This window comes from Vulpes lagopus, chromosome 8 (genome assembly GCF_018345385.1).
Source record: "Vulpes lagopus strain Blue_001 chromosome 8, ASM1834538v1, whole genome shotgun sequence".
NCBI lineage: Eukaryota > Metazoa > Chordata > Mammalia > Carnivora > Canidae > Vulpes > Vulpes lagopus.
This window is the reverse complement of record NC_054831.1, coordinates 65,085,904-65,111,839: the sequence shown is the minus strand read 5'-3', so window position 1 is coordinate 65,111,839 and position 25,936 is coordinate 65,085,904. Positions and strand designations below refer to the sequence as shown.

The 25,936-nt window shown below is 39.2% G+C and overlaps 1 protein-coding gene and 1 pseudogene across 2 annotated transcripts in view; both read right to left on the bottom strand.

Annotated features, from left to right (window-relative positions):
- The window catches only part of KIAA1217 (KIAA1217 ortholog), a 464,836-nt gene that overhangs the window by 348,408 nt on the left and 90,492 nt on the right, over nucleotides 1-25,936 (bottom strand). The window lies entirely within an intron of this gene.
- Nucleotides 7,991-8,776, bottom strand: LOC121497744 (annotated as a pseudogene).

The following is a 25,936-nucleotide window of genomic DNA, read 5'->3' as shown; positions in this document are numbered from 1 at the left end:
AGTTTAATAGCTTTTATTTTACATTTCCGAAAATACATCACTGAAAAATGAATCCAGGCCAAGTAGAAAGTTCATTTTTCAAAGAACTAAATGATTTCGTTGAACACGCATTTCTGACATTATGAGTATTTTACCACTGTTTAGACATGGCACATCTGTTGGACAACCTACTCTTTAAAATTCAGATACATTAACTGGACCCTTCCAAGAATTCCCAAAGTAGTGCTTCAAGGTTGGGAAAGGCTCTCTAAGAATTTACAATAGATAACTTTAAGGGGTTTTTCTTTTCCTGCAAAACAAAATGTGTTTAGACATTCCTCACTGAATTACAAAAATAAAAAAATATATATATTAAAGATTTTATTTATTTATTTGACAGAGAGAGTGAGAGAGTACAAGCAGGGAGAACAACAGAAGGAGAGGGAGAAACAGACTCCCCGTTGAGCAGGAAGCCTGATGCAGGGCTTGATCCTAGGACCCTGGGACCATGACCTGAGCCGAAGGCAGACACTAAACTGACTGAGTCACCTAGGTGTTCCACAAAAATAAAAATACTAAATTTGCAAACTGTCAAAAGGAAATAAGGGTGTATCTGATCTCTGCAATGAAATCACTGGCAGAAAAAACAAGATGCTCCACATTTTTCCACCAGCAGAAGCTGTTATTCAGACCATTCCAGAACTACAGAGAAAAGGTAATTAAAAATGTGAATCCTGGGCCCTCACCAAAGCTTTTGAACTGAAATCAGAAATCTCTGGGGGGATTTATTTTTTAAAAACAAGCTCACTAAGTGATTCTTAGATACATTGAAATTTGCAAGCCACAGCTTATGATATTGGAGAGACCAATAGCCCTCAAATCCTATAGAAACACCAAGTATTTTCCAAGTAACTTCCCTAGACCCTTTTTTTCCCCTCCATGTTTGGGAGATGGGGTAGGGAGATGTTTGGGAGATAGGGAGGTGGGTCATCCTGGCTTATTTCCTCTGAGGAGGGTTAGAAGACAAAAGCTTGGGACCACTGTATCCTTCTTGTTTGATATTTCCATCAAGGAATTAATAAATGCTTGGTAATGACGAGATCATTTCCAGCTAAGGACTCAGTCCCTCTACAGATCAAATTGACAGTCCCTGCAGTCGTGTGTTGGATTCTCTTTGAGATACCAAATTCTAAAAAGACAGTATTTCTCTAAATACCTCATAGAACTTAGAAACTTAGCCCATAAATGAGAATGGACAACATTTGAATTTTCTTCAAACTTAGGTATTTGGTATGAATATACCGAATTTGGTATATTCATACCAAATACCTTGAGAAGTGCTAATTTTTTAAAAATGTATGTTCAGAGGAGCATTTATATGATCCAGTCATTGTATCTTTCTGGCTAGATGTCACATATGCAATATATAATGGTTGATTCCTATTACAAGCAGAGGCTTGTCTCCTTTCATCAGGTAAATGCTAAATTTCTCACAAAGGTGTAAAAAAATTTCATATGCTGGTTACTCGATGAATACTTATTTTCTGACTTTGCCTTTCTTGAGGTCTTGTATATACAATTCTTTTATAACAGTTAATTACCAGGGATGCCTGGGTGGCTCAGTGGTTGGTCCTGCCTTCGGCTCAGGTCATGATCTTGGGATCCGGGATCCAGTCCCACATCGGGCTCCTGAGAGGAGCCTGCGTCTCCCTCTGCCTATGTCTCTGCCTCTCTCTCTCTCTCTCTCTCTCTGTCTCTATTGAATAAATAAATCTTTAAAAAAAAACAAAAAACAAAGCAAAACAATTAATTGCCAGAATAGCTCTCTCATAGGAGATTTACATACATAAGTGTATACAATACTTAATTAAAATTTAAGCACCTACATATGTTTATAAGCAAGGACTCAAAGTCATGGTGAAACAAAGAAGAGTATAACAAGTTATTCTTGACCAAATTGTTTAAAACTGTTATCCCAATTTTCTAGCAATTTTAGACCTGTTTGGATAACTGCTGGAGATGGGTCAGAGATAAAATAAATGTGAACCACAGAGGTAGGCTCTTAGAACACGAGCCAGTTCATGTGGGGAGACTTTACTTGCATTCTTCTCTCTGTGCAACTCCAAAATACAGCCTCTAAAATGTTCAATCTCATACCAAATCAAAGTGTTCCAAAGTGTTCTTTGATCTGTAGTGAAAACCCAAATAAGATGATAATCATTAACTGGAATAAGTTCCCTGTTTACAAAGCCATGGTGACCATTTGGCAGCTGTAAATAACCCTTTGTGTAGATTTGAAAACCACATGGAAAAGCAGGATATATAAATTATAAAGAATGTGAGTGGGGAAGGAGAGGCGATTAAAGAGAGAAAAGCAGGTACAGTACGCCGAGTACTTGGAAAACACTAAAATGCAGGCTATGGGACCCAAGGAAGAAATAAGCACAAAACATCTAAAAATAGCAGGATTGTAGGAAATGGTCCTAAAGATATTGTCTGCCATTGTATTCCAAATCCTGCTATTTCAAGTTCAGATCTATAAAAGGCATCTTTTAAAAATGCATCATCTCCTTCCTCGCTATTCAGTAAAGATACTGATTACACATCCTGCTTTATGCTGCTTGGTCCTTACGCCTTGATGTCTTACTTAAAAAGGTCAGTGACATGTTACGTTGCCTCCTCTCTGTGAATTTACATGAATCACAAAATCGAGTCATTAGCAGTTGTTCCTCTCAGCTTTGTAACCAACCATGGACGTGTGAGGGTACAGAAGATGCAAAACTTGGGAACACGTTTTAAATCGTGCACCCTGGGATCCCTGGGTGGCGCAGCGGTTTGGCGCCTGCCTTTGGCCCAGGGCGCGATCCTGGAGATCCGTGATCGAATCCCACGTCTGGCTCCCGGTGCATGGAGCCTGCTTCTCCCTCTGCCTGTGTCTCTGCCTCTCTCTCTCACTGTGTTCCTATCATAAATAAATAAAAATTTAAAAAAAAATAAAGATTAAAAAAAATAAATAAATCGTGCACCCCTTCTCTCAGCAAAGCTCACTCTACATCACTTTGTGCTTTAGTGTCTTTCCTTTGATTCCCACTGCCCTTTTGCTTTCCTGCTATACAATTGTTCTTCCGGTCTGCTTTCTTACTGTTAACTGATTAAAGGTTTCTGAACTACCGATGCGTCCTAGAGGATCGATAAAATGAGACAGACTTTGCAAGTACAGTCCCTCATTAAGTATTGAAAAGTGCTTTAAGATTTGAAGAGATGTATGAATAAAAATGAAATCCTTTATGTAATAACACTTCTGATCAATTTATTTCTTTTTTTTTTTAAATATTTTATGTATTTATTCATGAGAGACACAGAAAGAGAGGCAGAGACATAGAGGGAGAAGCAGGCTCCCTCTGGAGAGCCTGATGTGGGACTTGATCCCAGGACCCCAGGATCACACCCTGAGCCAAAGGAAGATGCTCAACCACTGAGCCACCCAGGTGCCCTTGATCAATTTAGTTCTTGTCTTATTTATTGCTGGTCCCTTTGTTTTCTCACTTTTCTATCCAGATTATGTAGATTTCCATCGAGCCTAATAATGCAGATAGCCAACGTTACTTCTTTCAGAGTTGAATCAGCTGACTTGACTCTGAGTTGAGATGTCCATGATCTGTTGAATGTCTGCAATGCCCAGGACGCCCTTCTGATGACACGGATAGTTCTTTATGCAGGGCAGATGCTTTGCACCACACAGCCCTGAGGTGGAGGCCAGAGCTGTTTTCAGCAGGAATCTTGCTCCCTGCACAGGAGGATGCGAGATACATCACCAAGGCCACCTAGCTCATTGGTGATTGGCGGGACCAATCACACCCTGGCTCTTAATGAGATTGAATATGGGCACAAAGGGAGGGCTAGTTAATAAACTCTGGTAGCAAAGTAAGAAGCAGAAACAGGAGTAGTTCCTGAAATGGTAGGGCACAGGTTTAGGAAAAACGGACGCCTACTGCTGAGGGGATGACAAGGTCACCCCGGTCACTACAGCTGGGGTGTCTGGAGGGCTGCTGCAGGCCAGCTGCATCCTGCATGGCTTTCCTGCTCCATCAGGTTTCTATGCAGCTACAGAGACACTTCCCTCCTTATTTCTCTGTTTAGCTTTAAACTTTATTCACCTAAGGTAAACGGAACCTCTCTCTGTAATTTGTAACCCTAAAGACTCTACAGTCAGGGCTCCTTGCTATGTCTCCTCTCTGTCCTACTTTTTAATGGTATAAGAAAACAGTTTCAGCATGGCATAGACGCACATCTTTTCCCTGGTGTGAAATTATTGTGGTTTTGGTCTTTGACATAAGTAATTAATTCTTTTTTTCTTCCTGTACATATACCCATTTTTTAGTATCAAAAATAGTGCTCAGATTTTTTCCCAGTCATTTTTTGGGTATTAAATATATAGGGACAACTGTAATGTCTCTTGGTAACTGTTATTGGTTACATGACACTATGGGAGGCCAGACTGGTTTATCTTTTACTTTCATTCTTTCTTCTTCTTTTTTTTTGGGGGGGGGATTCTATTTATTCATTTGAGAGAGAATGAGCATGGGGGGCGGTGGAGGGCAGAGGCAGAGGGAGAAGCAGACTCCCTGCTGAGTACATAGCCCACCATGGGCTTGTTCCCAGGACTTCGGGATCATGAAGGCAGATGCTTTACCGACTGAGCCGCCCAGGCACCCCTGGTTTATCCTTTACAAACTCCCAGTGGTGTTCAAGGTTGACAGCCACTCTGTCTCCTGCCACCAGTAGTATTTTTCTTTTTCTTCTAATGGTAGCCCTCAGCACCTTGTTTGCAAAGTCTTTGTACTTCTCTGGCTCTTCTGTGTGTGACCCACTCATTTCTTTTCTCATCTTTCCAGACACTGGGTAACCTTTCTATCTATATCACAACAATGCCTTTGACATCCTCTCACCCGTATGAAGACCATGCCTATGAATGTTGAATCATACAGCTGAGCAAGAAATAGAGCCACAGACTATTAGCCCAGGAAAAGATCACCCAGGCAAGGCTCCTCAAGTTATAAACTTCTATCTGAAAACTGATACTTGATTCACTTATTGGAAAACTTTGAGCTTTGTTTCGAACAACTTGTGTCTGCGAATCCATGTTTTCAATTGCAAATTTTATGAAATCTACAGATTTGTATTACAGATCATGTATTTCTGATGAAAACTTAATGTCTCAATTGAGCTGTGCTGGAATGTGAAATACACACTATATTTCTCATTAATATTTTTAATAACATTTTTTCACTAATACTTTTTAACATCGATTGCATGCTGAACTAATAGTTTGGACATATTGGGTTAAACATAATAGATTATGAAGCTTAATTTCACCAGTTTCTTTTTATTGTCTGAATGTGGCTACTAGAAATTTTTAAATTATACACATGGCTCATGTTACAGTACTATTGACACTGTAGATAGGGTAGCCACTGTACCTGCACAGGATCCACAGGATCCTGAATGGAAATTTCCCTTCCTTGACAGATAAACTCTCCCAGTCTTGAGAAATGGATGAATATTCATTATAACCAATTTTAACTTCAATATATAGTAGTGTGTGTCTCTCACTTTTTTTCCCCGAATCAAATCACTGCCTTCTCCAGTAGGCTAGTTTCTTTTCTTTCTTTCTTTTTTTTTAAAAGATTTTATTTATTTAAAATAGCAGAGAAAGAGAGCACAAGTAGAGAGAACAGTAGAGGAAGAGGGAGAAGCAGGCTCTCCACTGAGCAGGGAGCCTGATGCAGGGCTGGATCCTAGGACTCTGGGATCATGACTTGAGCTGAAGGCGACACTTAACTGACTGAGCCACCCAGGTGCCCCAACAGGCTAGTTTCTAAACACTCCCAAATCAAACCTTAGTTCTTTTTTTTGGTATATTTTTTATTGGAATTCGATTTGCCAACATATAGCATAACACCCAGTGCCCATCCTGTCAAGTACTCCCCTCAGTGCCCATCACCCAGTCCCCCCAACCCCCGCCCACCTCCCCTTTCACTACCTCTTGTTCTTTTCCCAGAGTTAGGTATCTCTCATGTGCTGTCACCCTCACCGATATTTCCCACTCATTTTCTTTCCTTTCACCTTTATTCCTTTTCACTATTTTTTATATTCCCCAAATGAATGAGACCATATAATCTTTGTCCTTCTCCGATTGACTTATTTCACTCAGCATAATACCCTCCAGTTCCATCCACGTTGAAGCAAATGGTGGGTACTTGTCGTTTCTAATGGCTGAATAATATTCCATTGTATACGTAGACCACATCTCTATGCATTCATCTTTTGATGGACACCAACGCTCCTTCCACAGTTTGGTTATTGTGGACATTGCTGCTATAATCATTGGGATGCAGGTGTCCCAGAGTTTCACTGCATCTGTATCTTTGGGGTAAACCCCCAGCAGTACAAATGCTGGATCGTAGGGCAGATCTATTTTTAACTCTTTGAGGAACCTCCACACAGTTTTCCAGAGTGGCTGCACCAGTTCACATTCCCATCAACAGTGCAAGAGGGTTCCCCTTTCTCCACATCCTCTCCAACTTTTGTGGTTTCCTGCCTTGTTAATTTTCCCCATTCTCACTGGTGTGAGGTGGTATCTCATTGTGGTTTTGATTTGTATTTCCCTGATGGCAAGTGATGTGGAGCATATTCTCATGTGCCTGTTGGCCATGTGTCTGTCTTCTTTGGTGAAATTTCTGTTCATGTCTTTTGCCCATTTCATGATTGGATTGTTTGTTTCTTTGCTGTTGAGTTTAATAAGTTATTTATAGATCTTGGATACTAGCCCTTTATCTGATAGGTCATTTGCAAATATCTTCTCCCATTCTGTAGGTTGTCTTTTAGTTTTGTTGACTATTTCTTTTGCTGTGCAGAAGCTCTTTATCTTGATGAAGTCCATGCCTATGGACTATGAAGCAAAAAAGTTCATTTTTGCTTTTGTTTTCCTTGCCTTCATAGATGTATCTTGCAAAATGTTGCTGCGGCCGAGTTCAAAAAGGGTGTTGCCTGTGTTCTCCTCTAGGATTCTGATGGATTCTTGTCTCACATTTAGGTCTTTCATCCATTTTGAGTTTATCTAAAAACTATAGAACACTTTTGAAAGAAATTGAGGAAGACACAAAGAGATGGAAAAATATTCCATGCTCATGGATTGGAAGAATTAATATTGTGAAAATGTCAATGTTACCCAGGGCAATTTACACGTTCAATGCAATCCCTATCAAAATACCATGGACTTTCTTCAGAGAGTTGGAACAAATAATCTTAAGATTTGTGTGGAATCAGAAAAGACCTTGAATAGCCAGGGGAATATTGAAAAAGAAAACCAGAGCTGGGGGCATCACAATACTGGATTTCAAGTTGTACTAGAAAGCTGTGATTATCAAGACAGTGTGGTACTAGCACAAAAACAGACACATAGATCAATGGAACAGAATAGAGAACTCAGAAATGGGCCCTCAATTCTATGATCAACTAATATTCGACAAAGCAGGAAAGACTATCCACTGGAAAAAGAACAGTCTTTTTAATAAATGGTGCTGGGAAAATTGGACAGCCACGTGCAGAAGAATGAAACTAGATTATTCTCTTACACCATACACAAAGATAAACTCAATCTTAGTTCTTAATATCTGGATCATACTTCCACTTCTGCTCAATTTTCAGTTCAAACCCAATAAACCACTTTATTGAGCAGTTATTTATATATAAAAAGTCATATATTTAATACATACAACTCAATGAATTGGAGTAAAAGTGTATAGCATAAAACCATCATCACCATTAAAGCCATAGACATATCCATCACCTCCCAAATTTTCCTCCCCCTTTTATTATAATTATTATTTTTGTATGAGTGATAAGAACACTTAATAGATTTTCCCTCTTAGCATATTTTAGGTATAAATACAGTGTTTTTTGTTTTGTTTTGTTTTTTTTTTTTTTTTGAGAAAGACATGGTTTTAATCTAGCAAAGGGGACACCCCCAGTTCACACTGGAATCCATGCTCTTTATCATGGAGGTAGAAAGGGTGAAGGGGTGCCTCAGGCCAACCTTACTCTGTTTCATGGCATGCTTCTCCTGCAGAGCTGGTTGGATTTTCTCCATTTGCTTCGTAAGAAAGTCTATCTTCCTCTTGAAAAAGTCCTTGGCATCCTCAGCTGTCTTTTCTACATAGTAGCCTGTTCCCACATCAATGAGTACATGTTCCACATCATGTAGCTTCCCAGGGACATACATAGAACTCGTCAGTGGGACGAATAGTTCTTTCCCCTAGTTGTTCTTGTTGAGCACGTGCAGACAGTCCTTGGCTTCCACGTACTTGGTCTGCACCACTATGAGCTGCGCGATGGACGTGGACAGGAACTCCACTTCCTGGTCCAGCTGGTTCTTGAGCATTTCTAGCTGCGGCAGGTTCAGCTCTGTGATGTTAACCGACTGTGCCATGTCGGGAAGGAGAACTGGCCCAATACAGTGTTGTTAGCTACAGGTACCATGCTGCACAGGCATACCTCATTTTATCGTGCTTCGCAGGTACTGTGATTTTTTTTTTTTTTTTTTTATAAACGGAAGGTTTGTTGCAACCCTGCCCAGAGCAAATCTACGGGTACCCTTTTCTCAACATTGGCTCACTTTGTGTTTCTGTGCCATATTTTGGTAATTCTTCAATGTTTCAAACTCTTTCATTATATTTGTTATGGGGATCTATGATCAGTGATTACAACTCACTGAAAGCTCAGATGGTGATTAGCATTTTTTAGCAATAAAGTATATTTTATTTAAGGTGTGTACATTGCTTTTTTAAACATAATGCTATTACACACTTAAGAGACTATAATATAGTGTAAACATAGCTTTTATATGCAGTAGAAACCAAAACATTCATTTGATTTGCTTTATTTCAACGTTGACTTTATTGCAGTGGCCTGGAACCAAACTCACAATATCTCTGAGGTATGCCTGTATAGATTTCCAGAACTTACTTGTCTTGCATAAGTGGAAATTTGTACCCTGGGATGGTTACTTTATGGGTCAACTTGACTGGGCTAAGGGGTGCCCAGATAAGCTATTAAACATTATTTCTGGGTATGCCTGTGAGGGTGTTTCCAGAAGAAATTAGCATGTGAATTGGTAGACTAAGTAAAGAAGATTGCCCTCACCAATGCAAGTGGGTATCATTTAATCTGTTGAGGGCCTGAATAGAACAAAAGGTGAAGAAAGGGCAAATTTCTTCTCTTTGCTTGAGTGGGGACATCCATCCTCTCCTGCTCTTGCACATCAGCATTCCTGGTTCTAAAGCCTTCAGACTCAGACTGAATTATACTACTGGCTTTCCTGGTTCTCCACCTTGCAGATGGCAGATTGTGGCATTTCTTGGCCTCCATAATCACACGCACAATTCCTATACTAAATCTCCCCTTGTATATATCTGTATATATCCTATTGCTTCTGTTTCTCTGGAGAACCCTGACTAACATGCCCTTTGACCATCACCTCCTCTGTTCCTCCTCCCCTCAGCCTCTAGCAACCACCATTACTCTTTGCTTCTATGAGTGTGACTGTTTTAGATTCTACATAGAAGTGAGATCAAACAGTATTTATCATTGTGTATCTGACTTATTTCACTTATCATAATGTTCTTCAAGTCCATCCATATGCTCAAAAATAGCAGGATAGATAGATAAATAGGCCACATTTTCTTTATTCCTCCACCAGTAGATGGGCATTTAGATTGTTTCCATATCTTAGCTATTGTGGATAATGCTTCAATGGGCATGGCAGTGCAGATAACTCTTCAAGTTCCTGAGTGCATTTCCTTCAGATAAATACCCAAAAGTAGGATTCCTGGATCACAAGGTAATTCTATTTTTAAAAATTTGAAGAAACTCCATACTATTTTCCACAATGGCTGTACCACTTTACATTGTCACTAACACCGTATCAGGGTTCCCTTCTCCACATCCTAACCAACAGTTGTTATTTTTTGTTTTTGCTTTGTTTTTTTGTTTTGTTTTGTTTTGTTTTGATAATAGTCATCCCAACAGTGCTAAGGGTAATCCCATTGTAGTTTAGATTTACATTTCCCTTATGATTAGTGATACTGAACAATTTTAATAGACCTGTTGTCCACTTGCATAGCTTCTATGGAGACATGTCTGTTCAAATTCTTTGCCCATTTAAAGAATTGGCTTTGTTTATTCATTTATTTATTTTTGCTAGTGCAAACTCACAATTGTTTTGAGTTTACTTCTCCTTCAGACTCATGCAATTTCTGCTAGGTTCCCATTTGCTGAAATTTTTCAAAATCACCTGCATCCAATCTCATTCTCTATCATTTGGCCTTCCCACAGGATTGTCCTCTTTCATTATGCGGCCCTCCCCTTTAATGCAAAACACAAACAAACAAACAACAAAACAGTTCTATACTCTTACTTTCTAAAATGGCCATAATACCCTGGAGTACATAAAATATATGATGTTCAGGAAGGCAGGACCCGATTTCTGAACCATGCAAGCTCATGAAGAGGTACCGATGCCCCTTTGGTTCCACTATTACTGGAATCCTTACAAGTGCCAGGTTACAGAAGAGCTGGAGAGAAATCTTATGGCCCACTTGCCACTCCATGTCACGAAACTCACCTCTGCCACAGCCCTCACTAAGGCCTCTGAAGAAACTACCCTCACGTTTGGGTTCTGTTTTTGGGGCCAACACTGTGGGAATTGACAAAGGAAGGAATATGAGGACAGGATGAAAGGAGCAGGCCCTGATTAAGATCTTCAGAGGCCCTAGTGATCTCTGTGTATGATTCATTCTGAAAGTAATACTAAATTTAAGGAAGTTAAGCAAAATTCTAACTTTTCTCATGAGTGCCTTAAAACTTTATATCACATGTATATGTGATATATTTTATCAAATTATCTTAAAATAAATTTGTCTCAGTCTGTTCAGGCTGCTATAATATAAGTCACCAGAAACTATGTGACTTATAAACAATGGATGTTTATTTCTCACAGTTCTGGAAGCTGGAAGTCTAAAACCAGGATGCCATCGTTGGGCTCTGGTGAGGGTCCTCTTCTGGGCTGCAGCCTATTGACTTACTGCTGTAATCCCTCGTGGTGGAAGAGGTTAACTAGCTCTCTGGGGTATCTTTTATAAGGACACTAATCAATCATAAGGGCTCTGCCCTTATTACCTAATTACCTCCCAAAGGCTCCACATCCTAACACAATTGCTTTGGGAATTAGGATTTCAGTATATTAATTTGAGGGAGAGGGTACAAATGTATTCAGACCCTGGCAAAGACTTTAATGTTTCTGCTTTGTCTATACCCTTGGGAAATGCATAGTCTTCCCACTGGGCAACCTAGTTGGTGTGTGAGGGGGCCTTTCTCTAGCTGCCTGGATGGAGAGATATGTGCCTTCTATACTGGGATTCATTTTCCAAAAGAAATAAGGTGGTAAGTGGTGGTAAGTTTCAATGGTTCAGCTATATAATGGATTAAATAGAATCTCTAAGGATAGCCTAAGAATCTAATCATTATTTATGTTAACCTCATTGTTATGGGATACTTGGTTCTAAGTTTTAATAAGTCAAATAAAATAACCTTTAAAAATAAATATAACAGATACATAAGCTTGTATTCTATGCAGATGTTGATCTTGGCTCCTTTCAAAGGATCAAAAGTAGACATCAATTCAATCTGCTTTTATCATCTATGTCTCTTTGGCACTACAAGTTCGATGAGCCCCAGAAATGTATTTGTTAGAGAACCATGGCTGAACATAATTAGACCACAGCTGTTCCATGCAGTGACTGGACTCAATTCAGTGGAAATACTCAGCAGTCACGATCTGTACCTCTCCAACTGTAATCATCTGAGGGTTAAGACCGATGCTAATTTACAATGCTAATACCATCTGCGGGTTAAGAACAGTGCTAATAAAGTCTTTACCCAACCAACACAGATATTTAAATGCTATAGCAAGATTAATGCTAACTCTCTCTTCCTGTTTTTTTTTTTTTTTTAAATCCTTTTGCCCTGGGAAAAAAGAGTCCTTTCCATTCTTGTCTACTATACATCTAAAGCTTACTTTTCATTGAGAAATTTGTAGTTTTAAAAGTAAGCCAAAATCCCATTCCCAAAGGTTTAACATCCCGTCAAAGAAATCAAGCAGTTCTCATTTCTCAGAATGGCTGTCATGAAGTCACAGAGGTCCCTGGAGACTAAACAGATCGCAGAGGTGCAAGCTCTGAGTCGCCCATGCCAGAACTCCGAGGAGACCAGATGCATCCCCAAACCAAGTCCTCCAGCTAGAACATATATATTCCAGAGGAGATTTGGAACAATCCCACTAAATCCCTGGGGGCTCAAGTCCACAGCCAAGACAGAGAACCATTTTATTTCAATGTGAGAATTTGTACCTCATTAAGTCAACTTTCTATCTCTAAAAATCCACCCTCTACCTAATTTGGTACCAAATAGGCAGGATTATTCTTCAACACTATGGAAACCTCTACTTTGAATTGGGATATTCTTTGACACAGAAACTATTCCTCCGGTTTCCAAAGGGACTATCTTTTACCTGCTCCATTGTTTTATCTTGTCCACAGACCCCGTCCACTTACAATCTGGGAGGCAAGCATTCCACCTACTTGTGCTCCCATTAATGAAGGAATGAGCAAGAACTTAATGTTTTAATCAAATAATTATTTCTGTTACCAAATTTGACATGCTGGCACTCTTCAGTGACTACATGAAAAAGATTAGGATGGATGATTAGACAAATTCTATTATCTCCTGAATACTATAAAATAAAATAAAATATTTCTAAGTTGGAAAGCCTGGCGTGGGCGAACAATCTTTTTTCCTGCAAAAATGTGGACATTGCTTTCAAGTACGCTGTGACCTATATTATGAAGACAACTAAAATTCTAGAACTACTTTATTTTTTTTTTTTAAAGATTTTATTTATTTATTCATGATAGTCAGAGAGAGAGAGAGAGAGGGGCAGAGACACAGGCAGAGGGAGAAGCAGGCTCCATGCACCGGGAGCCTGATGTGGGATTCGATCCCGGGTCTCCAGGATCACGCCCTGGGCCAAAGGCAGGCGCCAAACCGCTGCGCCACCCAGGGATCCCTAGAACTACTTTAAAAGTTATTTATGGTGTCAGGGGCACCCAGGTGGCTCAGTTGATTAAGCATTGGGCTCTTGATTTTGGCTCACATCATGACCTCAGGACCCTGAGATGGAGCCCTGTCCTCCAAATGGAATCACATAGTAGGTGAACTCTTTCATCTGACTTCTTTCAATTAGCATAAATATTTTATGATTCACAAGAGTTATGGCATTTATCAAAACTTCATTCCACATCGTTATGGAGGACTAGCCCCCTATCTGCATTTATCAGCTTTTTTATCTGTTTACCCTTGGAAGAAGCATTGTGTTGTACCAGGTTTTGGAAATTATAAATAAAGCTTCTATAAATATTTGTACAGTAGTTTTTGTGTGAACACAAGTTTTCATTTCTTTAGGATAAACACCCTGAAGTGGGATTGCTGGGTCATATTGTAAGTGTATTTTTAACCTCCTAAGAAACTGCCAAGCTGCTTTTCAGAGTGGCTATACTCTTTTAAATTCCCACCAGCAGTAAATAAGACTCTCACTGGCTCTATGTTCTCACCAGCACTTGGTATTATCAATCTTTTAAATTTTATCCATTCTGATAGGTACTGATATCTTCTTATGGTTTAATTTGCATTTTCTTAAAGACATCTGATGTCAAACACCTTTTCACACTCTTGTCACCCACCTATGCTTTATGGTACAATGTCTGTTCAAGTCATTTGTCTGTTTTTTAATTGGGTTGTTTGCTCTCTTACTGTTGAGCATTAAGTGATTTTTATTCATTCTGGATACAAGTCTTCTGTAAATTACATGATTTGCAAATATTATCCTCCAGCTCACAGTTTGCCTTTTCATTCTCCCAACAGTGTCTTTTTACAAAGCAAAAGTCTTAATTGTTGATAAAGTCCAATTTTTAGTAGTTGTTAGATTTTTTTCCTTAGCTTCTATTTTTCTGCATTTTTCAGATTACATTAAGATTGTATTACTTTTGTATTTGAAGTTGCATTATTTAAAGTAGAACGAATGTCTTTTGCAATTGAAAGATCCCAACAGAATTCATTTGCTCATTTGAAAGAACTGCTGAAAATGACCTGACAGGTCTACTTAAACCCTTGTTTTCTAAGATCATGAGTAGAAAAGGAGTGTTTTTAATAAAATGTCATGACATCAGTTTAATAAGGGAATAAACACATAATTAAATCTTAATGCTTCATAGTTATTAGGATGAATAGGATATTTTTGATGCTGAAACCTTCCAAACACAACATACTGTCTTTACTGTTTTCAAGTTCAGGCTTGGCACATCCCGGTAGAGTTATAAATGACTTATGATGCTTTCTGTAATAATATGATTTCCCTCTATGTTTTAAAACTACATGCTTAAATGATGAACTCAGCTTATAACAATTTAAAACAAAGTCTGGGCAAAAAGTTTTGGCTCTTGGCCCACCTTTGTGGCGCTCGACATCTCAAGATGAGCAGATTGTTCAAATTCATAGGCTTTCAAAAAAGGTGTAGGGTGAGCAGAAGATAAATTCTGTTTGCAAAGTGTCATTCTCTGTTCTGAATCACTGCTGGGAGAGAGCTCTGCTGAGGGTCTAGGGACACTGTGCTGCAAACCTGGGCTTCTGCCATCATTGTGTTGCAGCAGGATTCAGTCATCCACCCACTGGGCTGCTGGGGCAGGCAGAGAACTATGATCCTGCCAACGACAGTGAAGGTGAACTTGAATCTCTAATTTTTAGCCTCCAACGTAGCCTCTGATATAATGATGGTGGCAGCCATACTTTTACTTTTGCAGAGGGATTAATGTCAATGCTCTGTCAAATGTGATTCCATGCCATGCATTTTAAAAATGAATATGGTGGCATTTACATAATAAATTAGTGTTGTTTCCTTCAAAGGAGTGACCTTCTTATAATGGTGCTGTCATCACTCAAACCACTGCTGAGAGTCCACTTGGGACCCTAACACCAGAGTTCATGGCACATTTAAAAAAGTCTTCTTGATGGTGGCCAGTGATTTGACTGGTAGTGCAGGTCTAAAGTGTTCGAGAGCCACTGAAAAGTGAATAATATGGATAATTCAGCCTCACTTCTGGGCTAACTTCAAGAGCCAGCCAGTGTCTTCTTATACCATAGAGGTAAATGCTTAGCTAATGTTTCTGGAAGAACCAGGCTCAACATAACGTTGTCATTGGTTTTGTTTGTTTGTTTGTTTGTTTTTTGTAAATAATAACTTGAGATTCTAAGTTAAGGAGGGTGTGGATTTGTATCATCCTAAACTCATGAAAAAGGCTATATAGAAAATATATACAAATTCCAAAAATATTTTCAACAATAGCAGGATCATAGAGTACAAGTTTATAGCCTTCCAAGGCAACTGACTATTCATTTGACTATATTTTGGTCTGTTTATTTTCTTTTTTAAAGCAGCCTGCATATTTTATAGTCACAGCAGGCTTGTGTAAGAATACTGTGACCTACAAAAAACAAATATTGGATAAATGAATGTTCATAGAATGAAGACTTGCCTCTTGAAACACTCAAATTTTTAAAATTCTATAATTTCGAAAAGAAGTTTACAAATATACTCCAGTCTCCTCCCTGCCTCTTTTATAAATAGAAACTTCTGAACATAATTTAGCAGTTATTGATGACTCAGAATTGTCTTTGCAAACATCAATTACTCATTATGTTTTCTGATTTCAGAGACTATAGCACAATGCAGGTAGCCCCCAGAGCATAGAGGGGTGTATACATTCTTTGTCCCTACACTGAATGGATCCACATTGCTATTTTAAAAATAACAATTGCTTGGGCAGCCTGGGTGGCTCAGTGGTTTAGTACCGCCTTCAGCCCAGGACCTGATCCTGGAGACTTGGAGTCGAGTCCCACGTCAGGCTCCCTGCATGGAGCCTGCTTCTCCCTCTGCCTGTGTCTCTGCCTCTCTTTCTCTTTGTCTTTCATGAATAAATAAATAAAATCTTTTAAAAAAATAACAGTTGCTTTTTTTAAAAAAGAAATATCCTCCTTATGATGGGCTCTCTACCCGTTTGTTTCTGTGAACATCTCACACTCTAATCCCTTTTTGATGTGCATCTTGAGTTCTCTGTGAGGAGTAACTACAATGTCAAGTGTATTGCAATTATGTGCATGTAAGTATATAGTCCTGATGAATTAGCTGCACTGGAGTACTTACTGTCTCATGTTTTCAACCTGAAACTTGTAATAGTGTTTACGTTGATTGCTTAGGACCATTTTTATTTGCTCTTACGTTTTGGCTGAATTTTGGGTAGACAAAGTTTTAGATCACAGACTATAGGTGAGTAAAGTATCACCCTGAGCCCATTTGATGGAAGGAGAAACCAAGACTCAGAAAGCATAGCAGCAGAGTTGTGCCTAGAGTCTCTGTCCTGATTCTTACCATTTCTGCTTTCAGGCCTTGTACTGTGCTGGTTTCATTCCCTGGGCATCTCTGCATGGCTGCATGGGCACACAACATCTCAGGTCTCTCCCATCTATCAGGAATGCTCTCCTTAAAACCCTGTGAGTGCATCAGAATGATGTTCAAATTCCTTTGTTTGCACATCCCCCCATTCTCCACTTATATCTGTCTCTGAGGCCACCTTCCAGACACTAAGGATCTGTAACCTGTAAACTCAGCCCCACTAAGTCCCTGAGCTAATCCCACCTCAGACCAACAGACTCAGAGTTTCCATAGGGTTGATGTTTCTTGCCCTAAGCTTGGTATGCAGGAGCTCTAAAAACCCACTGACCTGCAGTTCTCTCCTACCCTCACTGATGGCTTGGTCCATGCAAACGCATCTGCTGTGGCTTCTAGATTGTCTTCTCTAATTCCTTCACTGAAGCAGGGACTATAACCTGAATTGCAATCTGCTTATCAAGAATCTCCATCCTTTTCCCCTTAAAGGAAAGAGAAAGGAATTAGCTTCTCCTGGTCCCTTTAAATGTGCCAGTCACCCTGCTGAGCAACCTGTGTGGGGTTGTATTATATATTATCATTTCTCCTTCATAGATGGGGAAACTAGAGCTTAGGGAAGACAAATTACTTGTCAGAGGTCACAGAACAGGTGTGTTGAAGCTCCCTGTCTGAAAAGAAGCTTTCCCTAACTATATCGGTTTCACTCCCAACCTACTCTAAGATGAAATGACTACCTTCAATTATAACTTACTGAACTTATCATCCCCACTGCCTACAATTCCTTGATTTCACACTCTATTGATCACATCAGCACCCTCTTGGATATCAGCCTTGTCTATCTAGGTAAAAATTAACACCCCATACCTCACTGGATACCATATGGTAGACATTTGGCTACCTCTCATGAAGGTCAGCCTAACTACAAGGATTTTCCTTTTGCCCTGGTCACTTGCCTCATCTTCAATGCCTTGCCTTTTCTGCAGACTCCCTGCAGAGGTTTCAAGCATGCCGTATGCCTTCCACTGAAGCTGGAAGCCACACTTTCTACCTTATTTTCCATTATTGCCCTATATACTTGACTTCAGCCAAATGGAATTAATTTCTATTTTATATGCATCTGCTATGTTTTTTTCTTTCTCCATGCTTTTTTAAAAGGGCAATTTTTTAGAGCATTTTTAGATTTACAACAAAATTGTGAGGGAGGTACAGAGATTTTCCATACCCCCAACTCACACACATAGTGTCTCCCATTAACGTCAATCAACAGGATGGTACATTTATTTTTTATTTTATTTTTATTTTTATTATTATTTTTTTTTACCAAGGATGAACCTACATTGACTCATTCCTGGCTTTTTTATGTTGTTTGCTCTGCTAGAAATGCCTTTAACAAAGCTCCATTGGCCGCCTATCTTCCCTACACCATCCCAAATTTCCACTTCCACTCCAGCTAGAAGCAAGCACTTTTTTATTTGACCTCTCAGAGCACTTTATTTGTATTTCTCCTGGGGCACTCCACCAGAATTCAAAAATAAATGGCACATTGAACATATCAGCTCTGTCAGCTGTAGTCATAAAAGAACATTCTTTTTGCCTGTCACTGTCTCTTTTAGCCTGTGCAAAAGGATGAGCTCTTCCCCTGCCCCTGACAAAAACTCCAGCAGAACTATGACTTTTTTGATCATAGTTAAGAAAATGTTCTATGTTCACTGCAGATTACAAAACACAGTCTCAATTCAGAAATGAGGGCTTCCAGCCTAATTTGCATCAGCACTTGAACCATCCATCATCACTCAAAGCTAACCCTTCTTTGCCACCTCCCAGTCAGTGTTGCCCTCAACATAAAGAGTCTTCAACATAAAGAGTGTACTTGATGCCCTCTATTTTTCTGTTTCCCATCCCCCTTCACTCACTCATTGCTCTTTCTGGCCAACCTACAACCCCATGGTGGAATAAGGAAGAGAGATCAGAGGGACAGGAAAGATCTTTTTGACTTATAGAATCATAAGGGAGCTTATATTTAAATATTGAATATTTGGAGCTAATATTTATTTATTTAAAGAGAGAGAGAGAGAGAGAGCATGAGCAAGGGGAGGGGCAGAGAGAGAGGGACAAGTAGATTCTCCACTGAGTGGGAAGCCTGATGAAGGGCTGTCTCAGGACGCTGGGATCATGACCTAAGCCAAAGTCAGATAATTTAACTGACTGAGCCACCCAGGCTCCCTAGAGCTAATATTTAAAGCTAATATTTGGAGCTGACTCTTTCTAAGACCACTTTTATGGGTTCTTCAGAGGTTGCTCACTCTCTGGTCTTCTCTTGACTTGCTGATTCAGGCAGTGCCACTCTAGCTCAGCTGATGGCTTCCTCCCCAGCCTCTGGGCATCTAGTGATCCACTCCCAACTTCTCTCTGCTAAGGACCCATCTGAATGGCTATATGGGACAGAATTGAAGAAGTCCACAGTACATCCTTTGGTTGAAGAAACACTAGAAGCAGGAGATTTCAACAGCACAACAATTTTCGTTTGCTCCTGCCATTGGACCAGCTAAGCAGTCTGGGTGTATTCTCTTTGAAGGTTCTCAGATAACAGACATCCATCTATGGTGTTCCCTCTCACAGCCTCAGGGGATAGGTGTCAAGTTCTCAGAATGATCCTGTGGAAGTCAGTGATGCTGAGATTTAGATGAACTAGCTGAAAATCCCACAGCCCTCATCCTTGGGGATGTAGGTAGAAAACAGCATGATTTAAAAAAAAAAAAACTTTTTTTAAATTTAGCTTTTTAAAATAGAAATCGTCCTCATGAAGTTTTCTCTCAACTTACACTCTCAGGGACCTTCCCTATCCTCTTTGTAGCTGTAAAAGTTTAGATCATAGAACCCTTTCTTGATTTTCCTTTGAAAATCTGTACCTTGATCTGATACTCCAGTTTGCAATTTCCTATCTATTAGAAGATCCTCAGTAAAAATGTCTGATTTAGTGTCCTGTTATACAAGCTAAAACACAGCTAGTTATACAGGTAGCCTACTCCTTTAGGAGACTGTATACTGCCTGAGGGCAGAGGCAATCTCCAATTCATCTTGTCTCTCTCACAGCATCTAAAAGTGAGCACTCTTTCTAGTGGGCAGCATAAAGCTACAGCTTTCTGGAATGGACATGCTGGTCCAATAATTTCTTAGAGCTTCTAGCACCCAGGAGCCACCATGGGGCTATTTTCACATACCCTGTCAATTAACCCAGTTCACAACTGTTGAAGATGTGATGGAGGCTGCTCTGTGTTCCTCAAATCCTACTCTACCTCTTCTTGGCAGTCACCTACATTTCATTTTTTGGTCTCCTTTGCAGTTAGTGGGGATATTGTATGGTTGAGCGCTGGCCAATGTGCTGAGGCAATGGTGACACATACCATTTTCAGATCTGGCTCCTGAAGACCTCTTGGGGAATCTCTTGAGATTTTCTCTACTTGGTGGGCTGAATGCAGAGAAGGTAAGGGCTCCAGAAGCTAGCAAAGCCACACACCACAAGTAGCCTGGGTTCCTGATGGAAGGTTTAGAGCAGAGCCCTTACACCATTTTCATCTTCATGCCATTAGATTGTGTTGTGAGTAATGCACACACTTTTCTAAAAATCAGTCACCAAAATGTGGAGATTGTTTATCATAGAACTATGCCCACTAATACACAGGGCTAGATTCTAATAATATACTCATAAAATCAAGCTAGGGAAATTCTAGGAAAAACTTTCTAATTCCACTGACAAAGTGCCAAAAGTGTATGTTCTCTGGGTTCTAGGTAACATAGTCTATTCCCTTCTACAGCAGTTCACATATACTTGCACCTGAAATATAAGTCTCATAGCTTTTTAGGTTAAGGGACTTTATTTATAATTAAGAGAAATATAGAGCACTTCTGTCCCTCTCCCATGATTTTCTCAGAAAGAACAGGCTTATAGGCTTAGAATTCATTTTTAATTAAAAAAATTGTTACTGAGTATGAAGGTGTAGAGTGGGCATAATTATGGAATTCTAACCTAAAGACTTGGCCTCTTTTCTGAAGGGCTGCAGTTCAGGATGTGGTAGTCTGTATTTTTGGAGTAGGAGAAAGACAAGTTCATTCAGCCATGCAAATTAAATTACAAGACTTGGAATCATTATTTCTGTGAAAATGTGATCTCCATACTGTGTTAGTTCTGACATTCTTTTCAGATTTTCACCATAACAGTTCTACTTGGCCTTTAAATAACACAGGATCAGTAAAATGTCTTTGGCAGAAGATAGGATGTATTAAACTCCAGGGTTGAGTTTGAACATCTTTGCTTCACTATTCTAAAATTAAAAATAACTCAAAAGAAACACCATGTAATCAAAGAACAAGGGAACTATTATCAATAAGTGTAAAATCTTAAGTCCACAGAGCTTAAATCAGTATCCAAATCCACCTTGGGCCTCGGCATGTACTCCAATTTTTAATAAAATATAAGAAAGGTGATTGCATATCTCCTACTATTATCTCTTTCAATATTCAGTAACACTGAACTGTAATAATTCTTTATGTTTTAACTAAATCATTCATGTAGGAATCTTTCATTTCTCATTTCTCTATGACGAAGAACTGGTGTCACTGCCTTAGCAATCTTGAAAAACTTCAACTTTTATTAAAGTTTGTGACCTCCAATCACTGCATTGATTTCATAATGACCTTTAGGATTCTTTTTTTAAAAAAATATTTTATTTATTTATTTGAGAGAGAGAGAGAGATAGCAAGAGAGAGTATAAGAAGGGAAGGGAGAGGGATCCCTGGGTGGCGCAGTGGTTTGGCGCCTGCCTTTGGCCCAGGGCGCAATCCTAGAGACCCGGGATTGAATCCCACGTCGGGCTCCTGGTGCATGGAGCCTGCTTCTCCCTCTGCCTGTGTCTCTGCCCCCCCCCCCCTCTTTGTGACTATCATAAATAAAAAAAAAAAAAAAGAAGGGAAGGGAGAGAGAGAGAGAGAGAGAAACAGGCTCCCCACTGAGCAGGGAACCCAACGCAGGGCTCAATCCCAGGACCCTGGGATCATGTCCTAAGTCGTAGGCAGATGCACAACCAACTGAGCCATCCAGGTGCCTTGACCTTTAGGATTCTTAAGGTAACCCTAAAATAATTAGAGCTTAAATTGCTGGAAAAGTTGATGAAAATGATTAACCACATGGTATTGAAAACATTGTCCAATGACAGCACATCTGGTATCTATTGAGAACTTACCATATGCCAGCCACCAGGTGCATGCAAATGTAATTTCAATAGATATTGTTCTGAGTTTTAGGAGCAGCTGGATGATTTATCTGTTTTGGGTGGTTCTTGGATATTTATTTCTGTATAATCTTCAATTGTTTAAGTCTAATGCAGGGACTCCACTGCATTCTGCTAACCTTGTGTTCTAGGCATATATTTGCCAAAAGTTCATTTTACATAGAGAGGTGGATGCCACCACTATCATTCATTGTTGTGATATTGATTGTATGAATCAAGGGTTCATGGGTTTACACATGACATGAAACCTGGTGATTGCCTTAAAATAGCCTACCATGTACTATCCAGCAAGATAGTGAAACATAGTCTTCCTGGCACATGCCAATTACCCATGTTTTTATACAGGAAATGACTACTCAAGTTATACCATGTCTTTGAAACCAGTAACACTTCAAATAACCAACTATCTCAATCAGGGAAGTTTTCATTGTAAGGTTGAGTTGTAACGTACATACTGAAGGTGGAATCAATGTGAAGAGACACATTTTTTTGTGTGAGAGTAGAAGGCAGGAGGAGTCAAAAGTAATGTGAGACAGGGTATATCGGCAGAGACTCGTGAAATCCGTGATCATGAATCGGGACCTGATTAAGAGCGATAGTGAGCCAACTGAATGCCACAAAAGGGGAAAGAAAGAAGAGCTCAGTGAAAAATTGAGGACTGAATGGCCAATCTGGACAGGATGTTAGGAGGTTCAAGCCAATTTTCCAGGAATGAGTAAACGTAGTTATAATGTGAGTGAGGTGGATATGTAGAAATAACAGAATACAGATACATATACATACAACAAGAAATAGTAGAGTCATATGGTAGAGAAATGGCTATTTAAAATAAAAATCAACAACAAACGTGGCAAATATATGAGTCTTCAAACTAAAAATTAATTTTAGTATACTTCAAAGACCTTTAAGTTTTTTTATTGAATATGTCTTCAGAGTCACTTAAACCACTTAGAAGTATGAAGTCTATAATATTCCAGTGGCCAAATGAGACCTTCAAGTGTCCTTTCAAACATCAGTGCTAAGGTCTTAGGAAAGGAGCATGACCCCCTCCCTGGTCCCAGCAACTTACTGATTTGTAACGACCTAATTTATTTGACATTCCCAGCCAAATATAGTAAATAATAAGTAATGGCTGTGAGTTCTTTGTCCTGCTTCTCTTCTAATCCGATTATTCCTCCATTACACTGCAGGCAAGGCACATAATTGAAATTTTAAATTAAAAAAAATACCAGAAATCCTAAGGCAGAACCATCTGCATCAAGATTTTCTGTACATTTCTCACTAGCTCACTCACTATGGCTCCCCTCCTGCACTGACTTCATCCCATATGACCTCAGGAAGAATGAGATTGCTTCTCTACACAAAGACAGGGGAGATTACCTGGAGAAATAGCCCCAGAGAAACTTCAGGTAAAGCAGAGTTAATTAGGATTCTCCTAAAAAAGAGGTATATAGCCTTTAATGACCAGGGCCAAAAAGAAAAAAAAGAAAAAAAAAAAAAAAAAGACCAGGGCCAGTGAGGACCTTGGCTACGATAGCTTGGGTAATAACAGTTGATGTGCAGTATAATTTGGCCAAGGATTATTAATGCAGTTTATGAAACTCTTAGTGACTGTTTTATCTCAAGCCCTAGCTTCTCCTGGTTCAAGCTTGATAAGCCTGGGGCTTGAGCTCATCTTAATGGGTGGTGGAAGACTGTGCTCCATTTCTCCCTGGGGACTTCATGCTCATTAGTCACAGCCGCCAATGAAAAGCTTTGTTAGGGAACTGGAGGAATGTGCCACAGCACATGTAGAGGCCCGGAAGCCCCTTCCACATATATCATGGATGAATAAGTCTCTATGGCATGCCAAGCCAAGCCACACATCAGTAGATCGTGTGCATCAGCAGACAAGATCAACAAAAGCACTACAAAAATTTCGAGGTCAGCACTTTCTGGAGCCAGCCCTTCCTGTTCCGACTGATAAGGCTTTAAACATTTTCATTAGCCCTGCTGATCTCAGTCATTTTAAATGACAAACACATTCTAATTATTTTTAAAGGCAAGTTACATAATCTAGAAGGCAATCCACGATCTATGGTTTTCTAGAGATGATTATTGATCCTCATTTATCTCTCCTGTGACTATGAGGGGTCAAGTCAAGGTTAATGTTCTGGCAAACCGCTTGGGATCTAGAAGAACAACTGTTTTGGTAGGGATTACTGCCATTGTAAACCACTGACAAGGGTTTGGGATGGTAATTCTTAATTAGGAAAATAAAAGGACTCAGCGTCTGTGCTCTGATCATGCAGCTAACAACTGACTCCACCTCAATCCAAACACAGAATGAAATTCAGCAAAGAGATGGGTTTATTTTTGTAATAATTTGTTTTAGATATTTAATCTAAAATAATATGGTGAGGCTTCAGAAATAACTTTGGGTATCGAGTGTTAAAACAATATTTGCTATATTTTTAAAATGAAGCCTTTGTTTTAATTCCAACTGTGTCTTATTACTAACTTGTTGCTTCCAAAGAGAATTTTGGGACAAAAATATCTCAAAATTATAGCATATTTAGTGGAAGTAATAAAAACTTCCAAAAGTGTATATTTCAAAATATGCCATGTTTAGATAACATTCAATAACCAACATTCTCTTTAATCAACTCATTATTTGGGAGTGTAGTCTTTGACATGTCATAAAAATTATATGTGGACAAATAAGATCAAGAAATATGAACAACAACAACAACAACAACAAATTTTGATTACGATTCACTTCATATCTATGGACTTGCTGGAGTACAGTGGTGAGTGGTAGGGAGAACCAGAGAGCATCTTGAAAAGACCCCATACCTCTGATACCTAAGATTTAGTTACAAAGCTACAAACAGGCTATCTGCTTTGTTGGAAAAATGCCTAAGATAAAAGAAAAATCACAAAACTCTAGAGCTAGCAAGGGCTTTGTGCTTTTCATTAGAACCTTTTAAAAAATATGACTTCCTGACATCTCAATAAGAAAGATTTATTTCAGAAAATATTATCTGTTCCCCTATAGAACACTCCTTGAAAATTTTCTCAAAGTAGGATATAGGCCTTCCTCACTACCTGCTCATTATTCTCAATATGCCAGGCTATGGCTGAGTTTATGGTAGAATTTCAAAGGAATGCAATTCCACAGCAATTATATAGAAAAACTTTTAGGATTACATTAGTTTAATAATTTTTGAGCTAATTTTGGATATTCTGAATTTCTATAGAGGCTAGCAAAAACACTTTGCATGAAGAATATGATTTGTGAAATTCTTTGACTTTTTACAAAAGATTTTATATTGAAGTAATCTCTACACTCAAAGTGGGGTCAAAACCACAAGCCCAAGTTGCATACTCCACTGAACAAGCCTGCCATGTACCCTTCTTAGGCTTTTTTTTTTTTTAATGTCAAAAGACCAAAGTAAGACTTCTTATTCTGAAAATTTTCTCAAGAAAACCTGACCATTTTGCCACTACAAATGCTTAGAAATAACAGATAGAAAGACATCATTCTTTCAAATGCATTACTGAGCATGCCCTCCCCCCACCCCCCAAAAAAGGAGAGAGCAACAGTGACAGAGAAAGGGAGAGAGATCTAAAAAGCAAAGTGGTAGGGACACGAATAAACTGATTTGCATTAAGGGGGCTTGCAAGTCTTAGTGACCTAGAAGCTTAGGTTTAATTTCCTATGTAGGAGCAAAAGGATATAGTAATGATGCCTGTCTGTCTCTATTGAGATGCTAAGTGAAGGGAAAAGATAGCATCTACACAGAATTTATAACTAGGGCTATGTATATGATCCAGGAAAACCTGAATCAAGAAATTAGCATAAGAACACGTTGTAGGACACTAAGCAAACACAAATGCAAAATGTCTCTGAAGGGTTGGCCATATCCACTCTGGCTACATATTTTTATAGTTGTCTCCTGCTGGTGCTGGACTCATAATCCTAAATTACAAATCACATGAAGAAATAACCCACTAAAAGAATCATATCAAAGACACAATAAATAGAAGACTCTGAGTCCTAAGAAATTTGAAT